Below are 10,500 nucleotides of genomic sequence, written 5' to 3' on the forward strand. Positions count from 1 at the left end.
TGGGCTGAGGTGATGTCCAGAGGGAAGTCACCAACACGTTCCTTGTTAAACAATCCTAAAATGGGATTGATCATGGTGATAGACATAGATTAAGCAACATAATTAAGGTGGATCCTATCACACTAAGAACTCCATAAGAGAGAGAGATTGCACACTCAACACACAATTCTATTGCTTAAGAACTCCATAAGAACTCCATAAGAGAGAGAGATTGCACACTCAACACACAATTCTATTGCTTATCTCAAGTGAACCATACAATGATATAGGCTTTCTAGCCTTATCCCACTTTACATGTCATCATCCAAGTGGCAACTCCTTTTCCACTCTTTTGGTCAACACTCACACACTATACAATATTACATGTGACATTCTTATCTTACCATAATATCTTGCACCTTTAGAGTGTTTTCACACACACAACCAAATAACCCATTCATTCTACATTGCACATTTCAACACCCCTCCTCAATGTAAACTTGGGTGTGTGCATAAAATCTCTCCAATCAATTTGATCAACTCATCTCTCACCCCATCAATTTTGGCATTGCCAATCTCAACACTCCCCCTCAATGCAAATTGGAGTGTTCAACAAGTACGTGTGCATGTGTTTACCATCCTAGACACGAAGTCCATTTTAAGCTAACTCGCTCAGAGCGGAACCACTGAGTCCAATTTGAACATAAATGTTTGGGTGGGAACCAACCCATGAAGTGCGATGACTATGCATGCACACCACATTTACAAACCATTTCGAGCACCCACAAGCTCGGGCAGGGGACCCTCATAATCTGGGTGAGAAAATACAATCCTTTTTATGCATCAAGGCAAGGGTAGGGCACCCATTTGCTATGGTAAAAAAAACCATGTCTTTTGCAAAGCCAATATTTGCATGATATTTCAAGGTTATTGAAAGATTTCTAAAAAAAAGGTTTCAAAACCTACCCAAAAAATTTGTATGTGAGAACAAATGCTTTAGATCATGTGAATGGAGTCATAACGCGAGGACAAATGATTCGATGGTGTGATGGGCATTGAAACCCTATCCTTATGTGATCCATCCATTCGTTGCAACGTGGATCTTTTGCCCATAGCTCTGAGGTGTGTGTTCGAGGGCATCCTATAGTCACTACTATCCTGCTACTACAGTCTGGGACCCATCTACTCTTCTTTTTCTTATCCACACTATTTCTGCACACCTGCTTGCCACCATTGATAGAGCTGATGTGCCTTGCACGACGACGGTTTGAGATACGTTGATCATGCCGTAGTGGAAAGAACCTTGGGGATTCGGGCGGGCAACGTTGGCGGTCAGGTTCCACGTTCAGAGTAACCTATCTCTATGGTTGGTCCAGGTGGAATGTAACACTGATGCTTTTGTTCACTAGAATGGAGGTTTGTTGCTCACATCACTTGTGCTTACTTACACTCTACTACAACTAATTCCCTTCTTTGTTGTTTGTCTTTCCTATGCACCTCACATCCTTGACAAATTGCAAGGTACCAAGGGATTCACACATCCCAAAATGGCAACCCTTTTCCAAAATTTCATGAGGCAAAACTCACAAAACCAACCTTCTTGAGACACCTTTGTCTCCTTGTTTTGGCAACTTCCTTGTTGACAAACGAAGACTCCATATTCTTCATACTTGCTCTGAAAGCTCCATTTTCAGCTTCCATGATGATGAGCAGGCTTTCCATGTTGCAAAACTCCCATTTGTAACTCTCTTGGGCAGCTTCTATGCAACCTCCTTGTTGCAAATCTCCTCTCAAACTTGAGAATGGCACCTCCAAATCTCTCTCAAATCCTCACAAATGCAAATCCAAATGATAATATGAGTGTGCTTAATTTTTTTCATAATAAACTGAAAATAATACTTAATCAAACGAACACATAACCAAAAAACATATACATAAATATTCACCATGACCAAGAGTCCACCCAAGCTCTAATACCATAAACAATTCTAAAATGGGATTGATCATGGTGATAGACATAGATTAAGCAACGTAATTAAGGTGGATAAAACCACACTAAGAACTCCATAAGAGAGAGAGAGAGATTGCACACTCAACACATAATTCTATTGCTTATCTCAAGTGAACCATACAATGATATAGGCTTTCTAGCCTTATCCCACTTTACATGCCATCATCCAAGTGGCAACTCCTTTTCCACTCTTTTGGATACCATACAATATTACTTGTGGCATTCTTATCTTACCATAATATCTTGCACCTCTACCCATTCATTTTACATTGCACATTTCAACACCCCTCCTCAACGTAAACTTGGTTGTGTGCATAAAATCTCTCCAATCAATTTGATCAACTCATCTCTCACCCCAACAATTTTGGCATTGCCAATCTCAACATTCCTCCGTCCACAGCCAATGGGTATCTCTTCTACTGGCAAGGCTTCCTCCCTATTCTTGAGATGCTCTACCCGCCTCTCCTTACGAGTGCGTCTAGGAGGGGTTATAGGTACCTCTGATGACTCCTCTTGAGAGACCTTCTTTCTAGGTTGTCTAGAAAACTCTGGCTCCCCTAGACCCATGACCTCGATCGCTTCCTATTGAGATGCGGGTGCCAACAAGGAGGAGGCCAGAGATTCTATCCAATCCCATACTATTGTTACTTCTGAGAGCTCTTCTTCTTGGGACACCTCTTGAATGGGGTATGGGTCCAACTCCACTATGTCCACCATATTGCACTGAAACCCCTCATAGGAATGTAACTAATTCCATAGAGGTTTTTCCGCCTCTCCTTCTAAGCCGAATGGATCCTAGGCCGCATCCAATGATAATCCTTGCCATTCCTCCTGCTCTTCTTTATCACTGGTTCCTCCCTCCCAAATGGGAATCATGTCATGTAAGGCAGTGCCCCTTGCTCTCATCAGGGCCTTTTTCCAAGGGCGAGGTCACCGTCCCCTCCGGGTTAGGGATATGCAAGTTGTCTTGGCCCCAATCATGGATTACCCGAGCTGCCCTCAACCAAGGCCTTCCAATGAGCAAGCTGTTTTTCCAAGGGCGAGGTCACCGTCCCCTCCGGGTTAGGGATATGCAAGTTATCTTGGCCCCAATCATGGATTACCCGAGCTGCCCTCAACCAAGGCCTTCCAATGGGCAAGCTGTAGGCCCCTCTTACTAGTGGGAGGTCTAACACCATAAAATTTATTTCAAAAACTAATCCCTCAAAAGTGATCGAAACTTGCCTAACTAGTCCCAAGGGCATGACTTCCCTCTGGTCTACCACTCTGATGAGACGAAGGGAGCTGGCTCGCTAATTAGGATACCCAAGGCTTTCCTAGTAGCTTCAGGCATCATGTTAACACCAGAACCACCATCCACAATTGCCCCTGTAATTTGAATTCCTCCCACGAGCGAAGACTGTCTTCCTCGGGCTTCAGTGATCAACCACTCCTGGGGTGGTGAGGCATACCCTTGCTTACTGCATGGGCCATCGCCCACTACTACTAGATGTGGCTTCACTCCCAGTTGCCTTCGAATCCACCCAATGCTAGACCAAGCCTAGAAGTCGCTTTACTATTTCCTAGCTCAAACCATATAATTGAGGAAGGGTGATTTTCTCCTTTGCCCCTACCAACACTGTCTCCCAACGTAAATTACTAACCTTGGGTTGGGTAGACTCCTCACCCGCCTTTGAAGGTGTGATGGTTGGGGGAATGACCACGGTAGCGGCCGCTTCCTTCTCCATGGGTGGTGTTTGAATGAATTCCTCCACAGCCTCCTTATAAGCATGTTCCACAATGGATGGGTAGAGTGCACCATCCGGGAGAGGAGTTGGTGTCTTTGGGGCTCCTTGGGAGGACCGGGTGATGACCGCCACTACTGGAGTGTCAGCCTTGGGAGATGGCACCACTGCTTCCACCATGTTAACCAGTGGGACTTCAGGACAATCCCAGGTGTAGTGGTCTCGGCTCTCCAGACAATGTAGGCATGGGGGCAAGCCCTCTACTATAGTGCATTGAGATTGCATGTGGCCACTACCCCCACAACGGAAGCAGATAAGGGGCCGGGTGGGTTGTTTTAGGAGGACGATGATTGGGGAACTTTTGGTTAGACCAGGCCCCATACGTGTTGTTAGTGGCCAAAGGTACTAGAGGAGCTACCGCGCATAGACCACCGAGGGTGGGTTTTGATAAGCTTGGGGTGTTTGTGGGACTGGCGCACGGGTGGGAGGTATGGTTGATAGGTTGGGAGAGTGCCTGCTTGATATGGAATTTGCATAGGAAGGGGGTTGGTTGTATGTTAGTGTTGCTCCGGGAGATGAGGGTTATTGGTGTATGCTACCATGGCTATTGAAGCTCCCTGCTGCTACTACTGAGGCGATGTGGCTTGGGGGGCGGTTGAGGGATTTGGTAAATAAGTAGCCATGGGGGAGCAAAGTGTATCGAGGGAAGCTAAGTAGGAGGGGCCAATGGTGACAGGGTTAATATAAGCTTGGGATTGGGGGGTAGCTGTTCCTGTCAATTGATGGGTCAAGAAGGGTGTTGGGATTGGTTGGTGGCTAGGGACTTGGGCAAAAGTCGAAGCACTATTGGTTGGGGTCACCATGTAGTCTTTAGCGAGACGAAGGGATTAAGCGAGGTGGCACCTTGCTGAAGTTGTTGTTGCATAAGTCGGAGTCCCTTGAGGTAGTAACACTCCTTGTCCTCATGGCCTGCCTTTAAGCAAAATGAGAAATATTTCTTGGTGGGACAATCACTTGGAAGATGGCCTTGGGAACTACATACCAGGCACCATGGACCTGGGCTCTTTGGCCTTGAGCTGCTCGATCTCCTTCCTCAACGCTGCCACGACCGCGTCCTCTTGTTGTGACCTTTTGAAATATTCGAGCTCCTTCTTGAGCTTGGCTAGCTTGTCCATGGAAGCTACTGCCGGGGCTAGAGGAACCATTATTGGAGGAGCCGAAGACATGCCAAAAGGATAAGTGGGGACCAAGAGGTACTATTCTCTGCCATGAGTCGAGCATTCTCTAGTTGTGTAGCTCTGTCTTAGAAGTCTTGGAGGGTGCCTTGGGGTGGAAAGGTCTCTCTCATCTTCATCACCGTTTGAGTAGGGGGAGTGCATGAAGCACCCACTGTTGGCAGCATGTAGTTTCTAGGATCTTGGGGTAGCTGAGCGACCAAAACTTTAGCTCTTGTGAGACGAATTGGGCCACTAACTCTCTCAGGCCGAAAGGTAGCCAAGAACTATAGCCTGAGGTGGGTGGCCCAATCTGGGAAGTGGTTGGTAGGGAATTGACTATACCACCGGTCTGTACTTTCTTCCAGAGTTGTCGGGAACAAGACCAAGCCTACATCATCTTCGTTGAGCCCTCTTGCATCACGCATAGTGAGGAACCACCACACATGGTCTTTCACATCTTCAGTGATGGTACCTTTGACGGTTGGTAGTTTAACTTGCACGCGGTTGAGGATAGTAGCTAATGGCTCCAGCCCCACCTGGTGGAGTTGCCATAGGGTTAGAAGAGGAAGATGCTGAGGGAAGAGTAAGGGCACGAGGAAGAACCCTATGATGCCTAGGTCGAAGAGGAGAATGAAGGGGTGAATTACCTGGAAGCTCTAGTATTCGGGGACATACACAACACTCCTCTCGCCATGATAAAAAATCACAAAAAAAAGAAAAAGAAAATTTTTTGAGACTATCCTTGACCTTAGTAGAGTCCCATCGTGATCACCAAATTTTGTCTTAGCTGTGGATGACTCCATCGGTCCTCGCTAGGGAACTTGCAGACTACCAACATAAACACTAGGGTTGGGGGAAAGGGAGCATGGATTCTCTCAGAAAAGTATACCCACCAAGGATGAGTCGACTTCGCTGGCTAGACATGCAAGACCTATGCTCTACACTGTCTACCGTGCTCTCTGACCACTACCTGAGTGTGGATTCATTTTAGGGTTCTTTGACATTAGTTCCCCATCTTTTAGAAGAGATTTCTTGGATTAAACCTTATTCCAAAGCTATCAATGCATTAAGCCTTGTCCACCCTTGTGGGCTCTCACACCTTAACCACTTCCTCTTTAATCATATCTCCTTATAACCCTACTTCACAACACCTCAATAAGATCCTAGACGTACCCTCAAAGGCATCTATCTCCTTATAACGCTACTTCACAACACCTCAATAAGATCCTAGACGTACCCTCAAAGGCCTCTATCTCCCACATCTTATTAGTCATGCCATCATTCATCATGTCTCTACTCAGTCACTACATCCCTTTACTATCTTCTCTTTGTGTTATCTCCCACTCCCACATAAACAAAAGTACATAAAAGCACTACAACAACAACATATATTCTCCCCCACTCTTTTGACCGTGGTAGTGATTTTCAAAATAATGAAACTAAAATTTAACCTTAGTTTGAAGAGTGACGATGGAAGTAACGTTTTAGAATAGTATGCTTGTTTTTTTAGCAACAGATTCATGCAAATCATCCCTTTTATTAAGCATGTGGAAAAAGTGGTGATGTCTCTATCACTGTCTTATACAAGCTACACACACACAAGGTGGGGCTGGGGCATACCTTGCCTTCTCTCTCTCTCTCTCTCTCTCTCTCTCTCTCTCTCTCTCTCTCTCTCTCTCTCTCTCTCTCACACAGAAATGATTTGGGAAGGGGGACGGAGGGAGAAGTTAATCTCTCTCTCTCTCTCTCTCTCTCTTTTGTGAAGAAAAAATGATTTGGGAAGGGGGAAGGAGGGGGAAGTTAACCAACAAGGGATAGGGAATATGATCTCCCTCTCTCGTTGTATGTGTGTGTGTGTGTTCACGTGTGCATGTGTGCACACGCGCGTGTGCGCGTGCTTGCTCGTGTGCATGACCCATGTATTTAAAGCAACCTTTGGAAACCCACCTTTTTCAAGTGTCCAAACAAAGATGTTGGAGGAAAGGATACCATTTCGCCTTGGTGGTCTACCTTAGCACTATATAACACGCACGTCGATCCCAACTCAAGCAAGGGGATCCACAGCGAAGAAGTGGTGGCATGATGGTTGAGGGGCTATGAGCCGTCCGATGGCGAATGTTTTGTAAACGAGGCCATTTTTGTAAACTCGGCCAACCTAGCTGACGTGGCTCTAGCGGGGGTGACAGGGCATTGATGTGGCAAAGGCGCCATATGGGAAAATTGTGGCAATTTGAAATTGCCACAATGTGGCTCGCTATCTCGAGTACCGGGTACACATGCAAGCTCATGCAACTTTCAATATACAGGTAAACCATGCCAACCGTGTAAACAAGGACATGAAATGGGCTATAAGGGGCTCCAAGAAAAATTACATCCTTACAGCAGCCCATGGCAAAGCAATCAGGTCCTTTATCTCTCTCTCTCTCTCTCTCTCTCTCTCTCTTTGGGAGGCTTATTTTGCAGCAAATCTGCTTTGAGGTAGAGCAATTAAAATGGAAGTTCATATATGCCTTTCCCTATCTAGGAGGTCTCTCTCTATCCATTTGTTCGCAACATGGGTAATGTGGCTCAGCCTGCTTGTGCATTATGTCTATTTATTTTGTTTGCAATATAGGTAATGTGGGACCAAAGCTGCATATTGTGCAATATAGTAATATAGCTATCAAGCTATATTGCTTTGCACCCACATTGCAATGCACCCTCTAGACTGAAGGGAAAGTGTCCTTTAATGAGCTAAAGGGAAGGGATATACGATGGTGGATTCCTTATAGGAGGAGTGACGTGATTAGCAACTCCTGTTAGAATGTACTAGGTTGTAAACCAAGCAAATTGGGGGGTTTGAAATAGGTGATGTGAATGTTTTGCACATGGATGAGTTTTCAGACCATGCATCAAGTGGTTTTGCATCAAGTGGTGACATGGATGAGGATGAGCTCATTGAAGATGCTTGTCAAGCTGCCGATATTGGCAGCCACCGAGGGTTCAAAGATGCTTGTCAAATTGACGGGGAAGTGGCAGCCAAGGGTTCAAAGATTTAGTAGATCCTCATCTCTATGTTTCTTCACACGATACTGCTCCTTTGATAGGAACACCTACATGTTGATGGCACTTGACCTACAAGGGCGATTGGCTGTGACGCTTGAGATGTTCAAAGTGTACAATGCTCGAGGCTTGCTGGATTTGAAGAGGTGGAAACGAATGAAAGAAAACCTATGTTTGATAACCAACAATGATAGTGCTCAAACCATCAAAGCACTCAAATCAGCACCTCACTTGAAGATTGCATGCATAGAGGATTGGGGATATATTGTACATGCAAACCATTGCATGGATGAGGTAGGAAAATGTCAGTGCACGAAAGCTACTATGAATGCAATTAAGATGGATTGGTGCACTGATGTAAGAAAGCACGGCATCCCTATTGCCTATGTCAAGTATTGGATCACAGCTTGTGATTGCACATGCCATGACATGCAAGCCATCGGTGTTGTTTCTATCTTGCTCCCATGTAATGACAAGATCTGTCATGATGGTGATGGAGAGGGATCATGTGCAGGAAGAGTTAAGTAACACATAGATCAATCACAAAGTCAGGCTAGTGTTGAAGCAATCTACCAACAAGAACTAGGTGCCTTCAAAGACATTAGTGCAATACATTTGCCATCGCGGTGGGAAAGTTAGTCGTAGGGGTCCAGATGCATGACGATTACAGAAGTCAAAGAAAGTAGGATGTCCATTTAGGGTGGTGGTGGAATATTATGATGGTAGCAACAAAGTTTCCATTTCCTTGCATAATGTTCATGAGGGGCATGAGCCCGGCACACGAGCTGATCTATATCATTTGCTGATGCACCCACAAGTCATTGCTTCTTGCATGGCTGACTTGTTTAACATCGGTACAAGTCGGCATGCCGCAAAGTTATCGACATCAAAGGAGTGCTTTTAGATTGAACAAGCCTCACCACTTGATCGTATGATTTATAGGTTCTTCATGATTCCAAAAGAGGTGCAAATGGTTGCGTATCAAATGCATAGTGAAAGAAAATGTACACCCGATGATTGGGACATGAGGTTCATGGAGGCCATTAGGTTAAAGGAGCAATAAAAGGTATTATCTAAAGAAACTCTATAAAAGTAAGTCAATTCACATAGAACATCATCCTAATCTTCATTTTTTGCTTTGTTAAATCCATGTAGGTGCTATATGTTCAACCCTACAACCCATATGCAATTGATGAGAAAGATAGACCCTTTGTCCTCATCGTCCAAGACCAATGGATGTTGCATAATGCAATTCGGTTCTCCCATGATAGTGTATGGGTAGTTGATAGCACTTTTAAAACAAATGTCTTTGGCCTCCCTCTTTATGCAGCCATTGTGCCAAATCAACTAAGTGTTGGGATACCCATTTGGCTGATGATGTGTCCAAATGATGCGTGTACCAGCCAGGAGATTATGGCTTTGGAGTTGACCATCAGAATGATTCTGTCTAGGATGAATGGAGTTCGACCGGCTACCATTGTGATTGACAAGAACCCAGAAGAGCTTCAAGCTATCCTAAAAGTCGTTGATAGTGACCCTTATTGCTAGAGTAAGGACTATGGCGGAGGTCGACAACAAATTGCATGCCATGTGTTGTTATGTTGGTTCCATGTGAAGAAGGCATGGGCAGAGAATTTGCTTCCGCAAGTGAGACATTAGCAAATGGTTTGGCTCCAAGGTCAAGCTCTTGTTGTGGTTTAATACTTGCCTAAAAGCATTTTCTTTTATTATATAGGTTCCCCTCGACATGCGAGATCATGTATATAGCTCCCTTTCAAATCTTATGCACACTCCTTCATAGGATTCATTGGATGATGGATTCAATGATCTCTTACATCACTACTTAGAACATGCTAATGTGCAACACTATGTCACCAATGGCTGGTGTGCATGGACATGTCCTTGGTGGCGAAGAAGGTGGCCCCAGTTCGGACGCCTCTTCTCACATGGGAATGTCAACACAAAAAAGTTAGTAGAACGATTATGGAAATACATTAAGTACAACCTTCTTGATGCAAAGATCAATCGGTCCATCTTGGTTCTTCTACATGCACTCATTGGGGATTCGATTACAGGGATTGACATGGGAGGAACCCTCCTAAACTTCTTCAAGCAAAAGCAAGAGATAGGTGAGGTTACTCTTCCCCTTTCCATCTCATTTGTTGTAGCTATTCTTGATATTTTATCTTAATCTTTGTGCATGCTTGTTTTGTAGCCGACTCTAGACACTTCAATGTGGTGGGCTCTAGCAAGTGCCACACTGCCCAATTGGCAGGAGGTGAGATCAAGAGGTATGTAGCTGATCCATTGACACTCCAGGTTGTGGATGAGTTCTCACTTTTGTTCAAGATGCAAAGCACCTCTATAACAACAATTTGGTATCATGTGAGCATGCAGTCTTGCTAGTGTGATTACCCAGATTGGTCATCTGATTGTAAGCACCTTGTCGGGCTGCGATTGATCATCCAAGAGCACTTCCCATACTTGAGGCCAGTCCTGCCATTCTTGATAGTGCACATGCTTTAGA

General features: G+C 44.9%; 1 long non-coding RNA gene across 1 annotated transcript; it reads left to right on the forward strand.

Moving 5' to 3' along the window:
• Positions 1–6,880: 6,880 nt before the first annotated feature.
• Positions 6,881–10,500, forward strand: LOC147638144 (uncharacterized). The gene is made up of 3 exons (XR_015265364.1): positions 6,881–10,102; positions 10,189–10,264; positions 10,371–10,500. It is a non-coding gene; the product is annotated as an uncharacterized LOC147638144 (long non-coding RNA).

This window comes from Cibotium barometz, chromosome 5 (assembly GCF_041138505.1).
Source record: "Cibotium barometz isolate CiBa-2024 chromosome 5, ASM4113850v1, whole genome shotgun sequence".
NCBI classification, from domain to species: domain Eukaryota; kingdom Viridiplantae; phylum Streptophyta; class Polypodiopsida; order Cyatheales; family Cibotiaceae; genus Cibotium; species Cibotium barometz.